The sequence below is a fragment of the Sparus aurata genome, chromosome 18 (genome assembly GCF_900880675.1).
Source record: "Sparus aurata chromosome 18, fSpaAur1.1, whole genome shotgun sequence".
Classification (NCBI taxonomy): Eukaryota; Metazoa; Chordata; class Actinopteri; order Spariformes; family Sparidae; genus Sparus; species Sparus aurata.
Window position 1 is genome coordinate 26,484,504 of NC_044204.1, and position 13,130 is coordinate 26,497,633.

The window sequence follows — 13,130 nt, forward strand, 5'->3', positions numbered from 1 at the left end:
TTTTGAATTTACCTCAAATACGTCTGAAAACAGTTAATCAACTAAATCAAAGCAAGTAAAAGCCCCTTTCTGTATTGTATTCACAACAGTTTTTCTCCTAACACGGAAATTCCTTATTATTATTCAATCCCATTTTTAAACAAATATCCGAGTTCCCACTTTTTCCAACTCTTCATAATCCTTCAACTTCTTCTCCACACAAATTAAAGCCAGCACTTCAGTTTAGGGGTTAGCTTTTAAACATTCAACATGCTAACTCATTCACACCGCAGTTCCTTTAGAAACTGCTTCTCTTGCATTATAGATGGTTTTATTGGATCATGATGGTGATTGAAGAAGTATTAAGATCATTTAACTTAAACGTACCGCAATGAACTTTTAACTTGTTATGAAACCTTAATTTAATAATAATGCCTTTGTATGACTCCAATAACCAAACGAGACCATCAGCAAGGAAGATATGTCTAGATATTCTTACTGTTTTGCCAGCGGGTTGAATTCTTAAAATTTAAACAATTTTTCATGGAGGAATGCTGAGGTTGAACTGAGGATTCTCACAGCCTGGAGGGAGAGAAGCTGCTCTGCGATAAGAGAAAGTAACTAGTAACTACTTGCAAAATGAATGCAGTGGAGTAAAACATGCAAAATGTCCCTCCTAAATCTAGTGGAAGGGAAAGTATCCAACCAAAGTCAGTATCGCTCGTTCAGTATTCAACATTCATTCAACGCTCTTAAAAAAAACTGACTGGGGTGAGATTCCAACCGTGATTATACAAAAAAGAACAGCAGTAGAAGTTGAAGACTAAACTCAACATTTAAGTCAATAATTGTATGCCTATTGTGTGTAATCTGTTATTTTGTTATTCATATATTATTGCATTAGATTACATAAAAACTCTACAGACGTACATTTGAGGGGACTTAACATCAACCTGTGGGATCAATTATTTAATTTCATTAATATTTCATCCCCACAATGCAGACGAGAACCAGTTGTTCCATGTGTCTGTTTTTATTTAAAATGCACTGTAAGTGTCGTTGCCGTCAGTGATCTCCTCCCTTGTCTCTGTGTCACCACATGAATGAAGAGCGGTGACCGCCAGACATGGCGGCAAACCGGACGATCCTGCTCTCTGGATCTCTGTCCTGATTGGATAAAGCCTGCAGGGATACCAGCCAGTGTATTTTCTCTTTTACCACATGAGCAGGAGGAGAGACGTGTTACTGACCAACACGCTATAATAGTGATGACCGTTGAAAGACAGAGCTATTTAACACTAATTTTAATCAGAATATATCGCTCACAGAAGCTTTAATATCACACACACAAGAAGTAAAAGATGTCTGTTTGTCTCGCTGTAACTACTGAAGTCGTCGTCCTGATTAAGGAACGGGGGGCTGACGGATCAGATGCTGCAACGTGATCACACAAAACTTACAGTCATCACTTTCATTATAGAGGAGGACATGTGGTTTCTATTTTTATTTTGTCTTTACAACCTCCGAATTGCAGATCAACTGTTTGGTTGGCTTGTTTTTTTGGTTTATGTTTTCCTGCACAATGAAAAAGGAGATCTTGATCTCATTGTGACGACCTGTTTAAATAAAGGATTACGAAATCTAATTCATGGATCGTAACAAGACAACAAGACATATCAATGATATTGAAAACTTGGCATTCTGTATCAATAAACAGCTGGAACGTATCATAGGTCCTTGATTTCACTACCTAATTTTGCAGTGTTTTGGACTCAATAGTAAATTCATTCATCTCTGAAGGACACAAACTGAATCTGTAACACATTTCCTTTGATAAGCTCCGACGATGACAATACCTCTTTGACAGCGTTTATCTAACCGTGTCTTCAGCATCAGCTGGTGAGACACTTGTCGCAGCATTGACAGTGTTACATTGTGTTAAAAATACAATGAAGTCGGTATACAAAGATCTCTTCTATTTGCACACAACATGGTTTGTGTAGTGAGCGTCTGCTTTCCACAATGATCTCCCCAGACGCAAACTGGACTGCTCAAAGAATTTTAAGTGTATTGACATTTTCAAGCGACCACAAATGCAGCAAACAAGATCACTTCGAGTAAAAGATGACGCTTTGAATAAACTCGCTGTTTATGTAAATAACCGTTTGTTTCGGATTACTGGCAATTAAATTCTTTATACTGCTGTCATTTCAGAACAAGGTGATGAATAAATCCCACAGTCACCGGCATTTTGAATATGTGTCACAAGCAATTACAGAATTGTTTACAAGTTTACAACTTTCAATGCTTAAATGTAGTAGTAGTTACCTATTGTGAACTACAGAAGAGGATTAGGGCCACTGTTTTCCTAGGATTCTGAGACAATTAAACCTTGCGCAATACAAGGCTTTTCTCTCTTTTGACCAGATCCTAACCCTTTATCAGCTATTTAAAAAATAAAGTGAGTTCTAAATTAAATTCAGATTATTTCCCCCACAATTCTGACTTTAAAGAAGAAAAAAATATTTCAGAGCCTCACTCCCAACTCGTCAAAAACTGATGTTGTTGGATGGCGGCCGACCTGCCCTACAGTCCGAAAGTGTCAGTTATTGATGAGTTGGAAAATGGGTATCAAAAATCAACTTTTCTTACAAATAGGACGTTTAAACTTAGAATTCTAAAGATTATATATAAAACTAAACATAAGGGAGATGTTCTAAATAATTTAGAACATCCAGTGCAAACAGAAGGCTTTCATAGTAACCATGCAAAAAAAAAAGAAAAAAACAAAGAAAGGATAAGAAACCACTCAGTTATGTTCTCAAATATGTTTTGGAATAAAACGCCTCTATTGTATCTCATGTTCTCACAAATGATCGTGATGACTCATAGAAACAGGCCTCTTGCAAGGCACACTGCCTGCATTGTCTGAATTTAGGAAAGAATTTCAGTTAATAATCACGACATTTTGCACAATACGAGAATTTTCTCTTTTTTGACCATATCCTAACCTTTATCAGCTATTTTCAAAAACTAATGTGAATTCCTCTGGGTTAAAAAACTCCACAGAAATGTTTTGACACAGTCTTTTGTGTCTAATTAAAGCTTCGTTACACAATCAAATGTGCAACATCTAACCATCTGGCTCTTACGCCTGTAACTCCCAGAGCCAAACAGTTGCACAAGGAAATCAGATTTTCAGAAGTCATTAGATCCAGGTGTGGCGTCACTTTTATTAAGTTGTATCACAAGTTACAGTTTTGCTCAGAACGGTGCCGTGTGACTTCCCTTATGCAAGACACACTAGTCATGCATGCACTCACACGTACGCACACAAGCATAACATGCGGGCAAACACACACAAAACACACTCACACACACATTCAACTGTCCAACCCGCTCTAATCCTCTGATTTTCCTCTCCTTTACAGTCTGAGCTTCCCTGTTTTCATTGTAGTCATGGGCTGTGAGTCACTGTGCGCCTGAGCCAAGCTATTTGCGCTGGTTCACACTGGCTGACACACCTAGGACCAGGAAACACACCCATTCCCACATATCCTTGTATTCATCAAGAGTGACCTGCCTCGAAGTCATGACAGTCAGACGGGATTCATTTTTGTCAAAAACATGCGCTGGATGTTCAAAATGATTTGAGACATCTCCCCTCGTGTTTTAGTTTGTATCTCTGTTGCACAATCCACATTTTGGCTGTCTCTTCTTCTTATCTTTGCTTTCTTAGGCTATCTAGTTATATTGAGCCAAAACTCCCGCTGCCGATTATTCGGACTCAATACAGGCGATTCAATAAATGATAAAGGCTGTTTTTTTATTCTGGGTTGACCTCATCAGTGGAAGAATGAGCTGTTGAGTAACAGTGAAAGGGTGTAAACATGCGCAGGCAGAGTAGTGCCGAACGAGCAGTAGCGCTCGTCCTAATTGTGAGGTTTGTCACGTGGCCAGAAAACATTTAAAAACCCGCAGCAGAGATGTTGAGCAGCACAATGTCTGGACAGACGATCCCGCTATTTACATGCTCGTACATCATAGGAGTTGTTCCGTCTGGAAGCAGCAATTGCTCTAAGCTGAACGTGTTCTTCAGCTGAGCGTGGAGCTGAGCATACAGGCGGAGCAGCAGGACACTTTTGTGAAGAAAGATAATGATCCTTTTCTACTGATTAAGCAACACTATGGCTAAAACATATAACTCCGTAGACACGCATGCAAGGGTTACTTTAAAAATACAAATACAACATGTGGACGATATAAATGATCTCTGCCTTCAATAAAATGACGCAACACAATCAACTCACTCATTCACAGAATGTCTTCAGAGGTTTCTGAGCCCTACGGTATTGTTGTTTAGTACGACTGTCCTTCAGTGCTGTTTATTTAAAACACTGTTGCCGTCCAAAGAGTAAAGCAATACCACACTTCATGCAGAGTTTTTTTTTCTTTTTTTAGGGTTTTTTTGCTTATCTTGCACATGGTTGGGATTACTCCTTCACTTTTATCTCAGCATGCACACAATTACAGATAAATGCCCGCACACACAACACTCTGTGGGTCTTCTCCTTTTTGTTGGAGAGCTGCACCCTGTTTTTTAAGAGAAAACTAAATCAGAGCTCTCTTGACCCTGGGTGGTTGTAATGTGGCTATATTCAAGTAGTAATATGCACACGCACATGTAAGTCTGTGTGCCACGCCCTGTTCGATCCTGTCAAAGCCACGCAGTAACTTCCTCTGTGTTTGCACTGCTTCTCGTATGTTTGCTGTTTCAACTCGCCGGCCATGGGTGTGACAGGCTGGTAGTAGGGGTGTTATAAGGACGTTAGACATTGCTGTGAGAGTTGAAGTACACACATTAACACATTCCTGCGCATACATCTGTCCTGATGCACACACATAACCTTAGTAGGTGATTCCCAACCAGGGGGACTGGTTCGTGTTCAAAGGTCTCCTCTGCCATTAAGACCATAGAGAAAATCAAATAATTAAGGTAAAAAAAAAACAACCTATATATAAATATAGGTTTTGTTAAGGAATATATTCAAAAATTACCATATCGAGTCACCTATTAAGATTTAAACATATCAGATTGCGCTTGGGAGTTTGTGTCGTGTGTGTGAAAGCAACTAGCAAGGCAGCAGAGAAGTCTAAACTGTAGATATAATACATGAACTTAAACCACTCTGAATTCTATCAAGGTAATGGATAGTAAGATGAAATATACTGTAGCTAAAAGTAATGGATAAAAGGCTGAAACAGACTACATAGCGAAAATAACTGGATAAATTAAAAACCAAGTGAATAAATACAAAGCTAAAAGAAATGGATACATGTTAAATACATAGCTAAAGGGAGGTTAGCAGATAAAGACAGGGTACAAGCAATGGAAGATGGTTGAAATACATGCAAAAAGTACTGGATACATGTTTGAAATAGTTAGCTAAATGGATAAACGGTTGAAACAGCTTGGTAACAGCGGACAATGGTTGAAACGCCTTGTTAGCAGAAGCAGATAGGCTAATTGTTAAAACAAACAAACAACAACACCAACCAAAAAAACCCAAACAACAAGCTGAAATTAATTAATAAGTAGTTTATACAAGTAGCTAAGATAATGGATAAATGGCTAAAACACCTAGCTATAACTAAAAAATAAATGGTTGAATCAGATAGCATACATAACGGATCAATGGTTGAAATATAGCTACAAACAGACTAGTGGATAAATGACTGGATCGTCTAGCTAAAATAAAATTTGAACAAATGGGTGAAATAGATAGCTACCATAATGGTTAGGGTTAGGGTTAGGGATAAATGACTGGAACACCTGGCTAAAGTAAAAAAAATAAATGGTTGAAACAGTTAATGTAATGGATAAATGGCTGAAATGTTCAGCTTCTGCTATTCCATGTAGTAGTGCCATTTTAAAGAAACCATTCATATACACTTGTGTATTAACAGTGTTAAATACCATTTTGAAATCAGCTAGTGAGCACATCTGGAACATGGCAGGCAGTGTTGATGAGGGGAGTGTTTATCTTGTGTTAGGGTACAAATACCAAACAAGTCCGGGAATCACTTTTCTTAACTACTCCTTCCATTTACGCAAAGTTTTCATCTATAAGCCTGTAATAGCTCCCCAAATTAATCCATAATCCCAGGCTGAATTAGTCTGAGGCACCACCCTATGACTGTGTCTCAACGGCTCATATAATTTTCTTCTATTCTTTCTCCTCTTCACTGATACAGTTGCACAAATGCACCTTTACCATGTATGTATAACCCTTGTTGTTTTGAGTTTTTCCAAAACAAAACACAGAGTGGAACTTTTTTTTTTTTTTTAATATTGAGGTTGAGTCAGGCAGAGCCCTGTTTGATTCGGCTGACTCTGCCACAGAGCTTGTGGAGATAAAGCCTGCTTCTCAGCGCTGACTGAAACGTGTGCAGCGACTGTGCTGTGAAAGAGGAAACCCTGACACATCATGCAGAAGATCGGGGCTTTAATGTATACTTGAACTGCTTGAAAATAACAGTGAGCTGGAAGGGAAGGGAAACAGTCCCTGTGACAATAAGAGTTTCACTGAAAATGAGACGCTGGTAAATTACAGAATTATGCGGGGAGGAGAGTTGGTCTTCCTGCTGATAATTACTGACATTACTGTTCACAACTGCTATTTTCTGAAATGGTGGCTCAAACAAAAACAATAAATATGTGAAGTATGCTTTTGAATATCTAAAAATCTTAAAATACATTTATAAAAACTGTAAAGAGAAACAAAATTATGAAACATAAAACAAACAGCTGTTATAATTCAGTAGGACTCAGTTCAGGGTGGTCTTCGTCAGAAAAATGTCTTGTAAATACACTTTGCCTCTTGTGTGTAAGTAAAGGACTCACCCCTGAGTCATTCCGTTAATGATAACTCTGTGTCACTTTGTGTGCAGAAGTTTAAATGCTGTAATAACATGTTTATGTCATTGTCCATCATATAAGACTCATTTTCGCTGTGCGTTGCTCTGTGTACCTCAGTCCTGTTCTAAAATTTGAAAGGAGAGCTGATGAAAAGCAGTTTCAGTTTTTATTCGACTAAAATTAGAATCCAAAAACAAGTCTAAGGCATACTCTCATTCTTAGGTTATCAAATACCAACGCTTGGGGTTGGTGGCCTGCCAGCCCACTGCGTATGTAGTTATATAAATATATATCCTGGGAACGAAGCTCAACAATCAGCTATCACTCTCCAGATTTTATATGACCTGGGAATAAAACCAAACAACTTTCTCGAGAATCACTGACACTTGGAAACGTTTCAACCACAGAAAAAATATCAGAAAACAATACATTACAGGGCCGAGGACAGGATACAGACACTGCCACACTTCTGGTGGATCATATATGATGACTGTGAGGGGTTATTTAAGTCTATACATACTTTAAGAGGAAAATCCTGCATATTGTACCTTTAAGGCCAAGAATACAATGGAATTTGATTGCTGCTCTTATCATTGTGTAAACTTTTATGCAAGGCAGTTAAAGGCTGAGTGTAGTGAGGTGTGTCTGTACTTGCTTTGTATTAGCTTAAGATAAATACATAGTTAGAAAGATAGATAGATAGATAGATAGATAGATAATGTAGCTATTTCATATGTCAATTAACATGTATTTTGTATTTTCTGAAGCAGGAGTTGGTTCTCCTGTTTCACATCATTGGAGCCCTCTGTGTGAAGCAGTGGGTGGTCCCACGGCTGCTGAGAACCACTCCCTCACACCGGTCCCCTCCCCAGCATTCCCCTCCCTCTGCAAACCAGGAGCCCTACCCAGCTCTCTATCCAACCACTCTGCTCAGCCCAGAGGAGCAGCCACACAGAAAAAAAGAAGTTTAAATCAACTCAGAGAAGAGGAGGGAGGGAGAGAGAGAGAGAGAGAGGGGAGAAAACGCCCTGGAAACTTGGTTGAACGAGAAAAAGGAAAAAGAGTGACAGAGTCCTGCCAGACTTGCAAAGTTGTGAGTGGAAGAACTGCTTTTCTTGGGCTGGGGAGACGGGGCGAGGGCAAGTTTTCAAGGATGCTCAGGCTGGTGTGAGGCTTCGTGGGCGCACGGACTGCGCACAGGTAAAGATGCACTTTTTTTCTTCCTCAGACTGTAGTGGAATGCTCTTTTTGTAAACTGTGTTTTGAACTTTGTTGCCAGTTGTGCTTTGTTTCGAACTTGCTGAAAAGTCACTTGTAAAAACTTTGCCCAAGTTGAAAGAACTAAGTTGAAAAAGTTGTCCGTCCAGCATTCCTGTAAAAGTCCAACAGGCATGTGTAGAGAGAGTGTGTATCAGTGGGAAGATTACAGTGGCTCTTTGTTTTAATTTTACTGCATGTCTCCTGTGGTATCCTATGTTTTTTCATGGAAGTTTTGCTGTAGAGAAGCTTTTTGTGAAGAAAAAAACATGTATAATAACCTCAGGGGTTTGTTGTAAAGCTGTAAAGTGGCAACGATTCTGTGTGAGTATTGTCATAAGTTTTAAGACTGATTTAATATAGCGCAGAGCATGAGAAGTGGGTGTGTACCCGCAGCCGCCACATGAATGCAGAGGTCTCGACTGCGCACTTCACTTTTCCTTTAACTGCACACAAAGGTTGTTATCTGAGGTGTGTTTGAGGGCTAATATAGGGTATGTGTTGGTGATTTTAGTCCTTCTGGAAGTAAGAGGTAACACCCAGATTCACTTTATTTGTATAGTGAGCTGACTATTGTGCAACGTGGATCTTCTTTGCATACACATAATCCCTCGTCTTTTGGGATGGCAAACTTTTTTCTTTTTTTTTTTACAGCGTTAGACTATCCCCCAATGGAGGAAGCGCTTGAAAGATAAAAGCTACGTTTGCCTTGATGTTATCGTTCAGGTGTTTTTCTTTATCTGTCCAACGCCCTTTTGCTGAGCCTGGGACGTTTTAAAAAAGTAAAGGTACTTCCCTATGAGAGCTTGCAGCAACAGGCTTGGGTGTGGATTCCTCCCTCTTACGTCCCTCCACCCCGTCCTTTTTTTTCCCCTCTCCTCCCTCCCTTCTTGCTTTGCTGTCTCCTCACAGAGGCACACCCTTTTACTGCCAAAAAAAAAAAAAGAAAAAGTATTAAAAAAAACCCATACATGCTGCAGTTGGTCCCCACTAAGGCAACCAAAAGCCCTTCATTGGTTACATACGGGGTTGCAGCGACATAAAAAAAGTACTGATAAGAACTCTTTGTCTGTGTTCTAGCACACCGTGTAATTATCAGTCACATGGAACAATGAAAATATCTTATATGGGCCTTTTAAATGCAGTCTGCTTTTGTGGAATGCGGTGAATCTGAATGACGTTTTTGTGTTATGATATGAATCCGTTTCTGAACACCTCGAAAAGTTGGAAATTATCACTGCTGCTTTGTATTATGGGATATATGTTTTGTATATGACTGACTTTTTAATATTTTGTTTATTAAAGTCGTGAGCAGATGGAGGGAGATTTCTGTTTCGGTCTTTTTTACCTTGAGTTTCTTAACCTGGGCTCCCGGCCAGGGTGTGGAAGGGAGGCAGAGGAGGAGGAGAAGGAGGAGGAGGAGGGGGGGAAGACGGGGAGAGAGAGAGTCAGGGAGTGAGTTAGTGAGGGGGATGGGCGGGGGCGAGGAGGGGAGTAATGGAATGTAGCGGTTTGGAAAGACAAGCTAATTGAAACCAGGTTTGAGGCATAGAGGAGGGAGCTCAGACTTTTCGCACATTTTAAGAGAACGACACAAACGTATTTCATCTGCCCCAAAAAGTTCAGATGTTTATTTCCCTGCCCGACTTGTATCAAAGCGTACAGGGCATCTTTCCAGGTGTTTTTCACATGTAGTTTGGTCGGCGATTGACACGTGTTTGTTGAAGCTGAGACAAAAAAAAGAAGCGGATGAGAGATCGAGAACCAGGCGTGATCCTTTGTTGAATCTCGGTTTGAAAAGTCTCTGTGTGTAGTTGCCTGTCCTCCGCTGCTCCCTCCTGCCACACCCTAAAAATCACTCCAGTGCTAAGCAAGGGAGAGCTGCTTTTTTGCTCTACACTGCACAACCGTCTCCACGAAAGCGCATGTTTAACACCTTACAGCTGTAGATGCCCAGCATTTCTCAAATTGCTCTTGTCAAGGTGATTGATTGTGACACAGACTGCTTAAAGAAGGCGAAGGGGTTTTAGGGTAGTAGGTTGTCATTTAAGCTAGATCGTGTTTAGTGTTCTTAGCGTTTAAGTGAACTGTGTAACTACAGGAGCAGAGTTTAGCTGCAAGCAAAGGGACAAGTTTACACAAACAGTAACAAAATGGAACAAATACTTCCAAGCGCCAAATGAGAACTTGTTCTTGACTGCCTGCAGCCCTAATGCATGGCGGTTAACAGGGCCTCATCTTGGCCTGGGGCAGATTCAGTTGGTCTTAATACTTCTCAACAAGTGTGACGGCACAGGGGCTGCGTTATGTGACATCCTGAAGTAATGAAAGGCGGTTGAAACTCCAAAGAAGAAGCTGTTATGACAGAATTTTGCCTCGGCCATCACAGCTGCTGATGCTGACAGTGCACAGTTCCAGTCACACTGAATATGTTGCACTTGCCACCCATGTGACAAACAGCTTCTTTACTAGCCTGAAGAACAGGACATGCCTCATGACTGTTTCTTGTCTTAGCTTGACCGTGTTAAGTTATTTATCACAGCACTCCATCAGAGCTGTCATATATTCTCACCCTGTTGACTGGCAGTGCGGATGAGAGGAGTGGTGTTACTCAGTCGTGCCACTGTGAAACGGAAAGAAACCGGTCTCTAGCACACTTCCTCTGCCATTTCCTCATGGGCTCGTTGAGTGGGCGGTTGGAAGGAGGGACAGCATGGAGAGGCGAAATAGAGGGAGGTGGATGTATTGAATGAGCTGAATGAAAGAAGGGAGGGTGATTGCAATCATACTGTAGTTTATTTTCTTTCACACTTGGCATTCTCCAAAACCCTGACTCTTACATCCTGAAGTTCCAGCAGGATTCACTGAAATCCCACTGCAGAGATTGGTTCGATAAAACAATAGCAAATTTGTGGATACACAACCGTTCCCGTGGGGGGAGTTTAGTTATCCTTTTGCTTCAAATAAACCTCCAACTGTGAGTGTGTGATTTTAGAGTGTCTTTCGAGGCAATCCACCCAACAGCCACTCCCTTCTCACCCATGCAGCGCTGGTTTGGAATGTTTCAGTCTGTCCTCAGCGTGCACCGGGAAACACCTATCATTAGCATTGCTTGCCTTGTTGTCGCAAAATAGTGATTTGAGAAGTATGATGAGACAGTCATCACCCCCTGTCAGTCACACCCATGTACATGCGTGCAATTCAGAACTGTTTATTGTAACTTCAAGCCTGGTGGGACTTTTGCAAGCAATGGATTTAAAAAAAGGGTGTGAATCATACTTCTGATAAGCCAATAACTACTGCTGCCCTGCCAGACATCTGCAGCACAACACAGTCCAAAAACAGTAAATCTTACAGCGTTGCCATACCTGCCCCACTAACTGTCTGACCTGCACCCCCAACCCCCCACAAATTCTGTCACGTTGCCCCGCACAAAGGAATGACTGCAGGATCTGTTACAAAAACTCCAGGCAGCCAAAATGTCAGGACAGCAGAGCTTGGAATGTAAATTTAGAAATACATTAAGCTTTGTTTAGGTTTTCTTTATCTGGCACAAGATACTCAAGGATGGCACTCATCACAATCCGGCACTCTCTCTTGCTCTAAACAACTCTGCACTGCTCTGGTGTGGTCTAAATACTAAGTACTAAGTATGAAGTAAATACTAAGTATGAATACATATCCTAATGCTGGGGTTATGCTTCAAGTTCAAAAGCTACAGAAGTCTCACGTCTACATATAGAGCATTCAGTGGGCTATATGCATTGAACTAATATTTGCATTCTTGTTCAAACAAGAGTTGTAGAAGACTGAAACAAACACTAATGACGCCAAACAAAATTGGGTTGAAGGCGATTACATGACTTGGTCTTGCAGTATATAATGTTATGATGGTATGGATATCTGTAAAAATCTCTCATTTGTCTGACAGAGCTGTGTAAACTCCACACACTCACTCTGGTGTAACTAGTTATGCCAGTTTAAAACATTTACATCCTCAACTTGGATTTACTGCAGCTGCGCTTCTCTTTATGCTTTACCTTACTTTATTAGTTGCTCAATATTCTTGGCACTGAATCTGCCCATGGGCACCACCCCGGGATCACTTCTCATTTCAGAACCTCAGCTACAGCCAAAATGTTTTGTTTTATTTCTGCAAAAATGGCACTGCTGTCTTTTTATTTTGGCATAGCCCAATGTTACGTAAAATGTGTCAGAGGGATTTACTTGCACGCAACTGCAACAGTTTATGATGAAGCCTAAGTCCCTAAGACGACAATGAAAAACTCCCCTGAAAACCTTAGCACACAAGAAAAAAATGGAAGAAACCCCAGGAGAGGAAACTCAAAGTGAGATCCTCCCTTCTTGGATGTCATGGGGTGTAATAGAGAACAATGAGTAACGACAGGAGCCATGAGTGATCTGGTACCTAACACCTCATACACCATAGATCCTTTTACGTGTCCTTATATGTGACCATGAGGCTTTAACATTATTTCATGAAGACCAGGACAGAGTTGAAATGTGCTCTCAACACAACCCCTGCTCTTGTTTTTAAAACAGACTTTTCTTCAGTTTTTCCATTTTGTACATGACTCCTGCCAAAGTCACAATGGTTTAATCAACAGCAGGCCAAGTTGGCGTCAGTGGGCAGGCTTTGGTCTTATGCAGGAATTGTGGTTTGGTTTAGGGCTATGTGGACCCAAGTGCAGAAAAGAACTTGTTATTTTGACATGCATTCCTTTTATATGCGTCACACATGCACGTCCTATCTGCGTTTTCTGAGGGGAGAGTAAACCTAAGCTGGGGCCTGCTGTGTCTCTTGTTGTATTTGTTTTACTAGCTGCGTCAAACTACAATGGAGCGAGGAACAGGGAGTCTATTCTGTTGTGACAACATGACTGATTTGGTACTGCTCCCCTCTCCTTCTTTTCCATCTCTGCACTGAGACCTTTTTATTTGGTTGTAATCAAAT

The 13,130-nt window shown here is 40.6% G+C and overlaps 1 protein-coding gene across 2 annotated transcripts in view; it reads left to right on the forward strand.

Annotated features, from left to right (window-relative positions):
* Positions 1–7,815: 7,815 nt before the first annotated feature.
* Positions 7,816–13,130, forward strand: part of ahnak (AHNAK nucleoprotein) — a 33,788-nt gene continuing 28,473 nt past the window's right edge. For both annotated transcript variants that reach the window (XM_030396691.1, XM_030396692.1), the window contains exon 1: positions 7,816–8,098. The gene's annotated coding sequence lies outside the window, so the exon portion shown is untranslated. The remainder of the gene's footprint in view (positions 8,099–13,130) is intronic.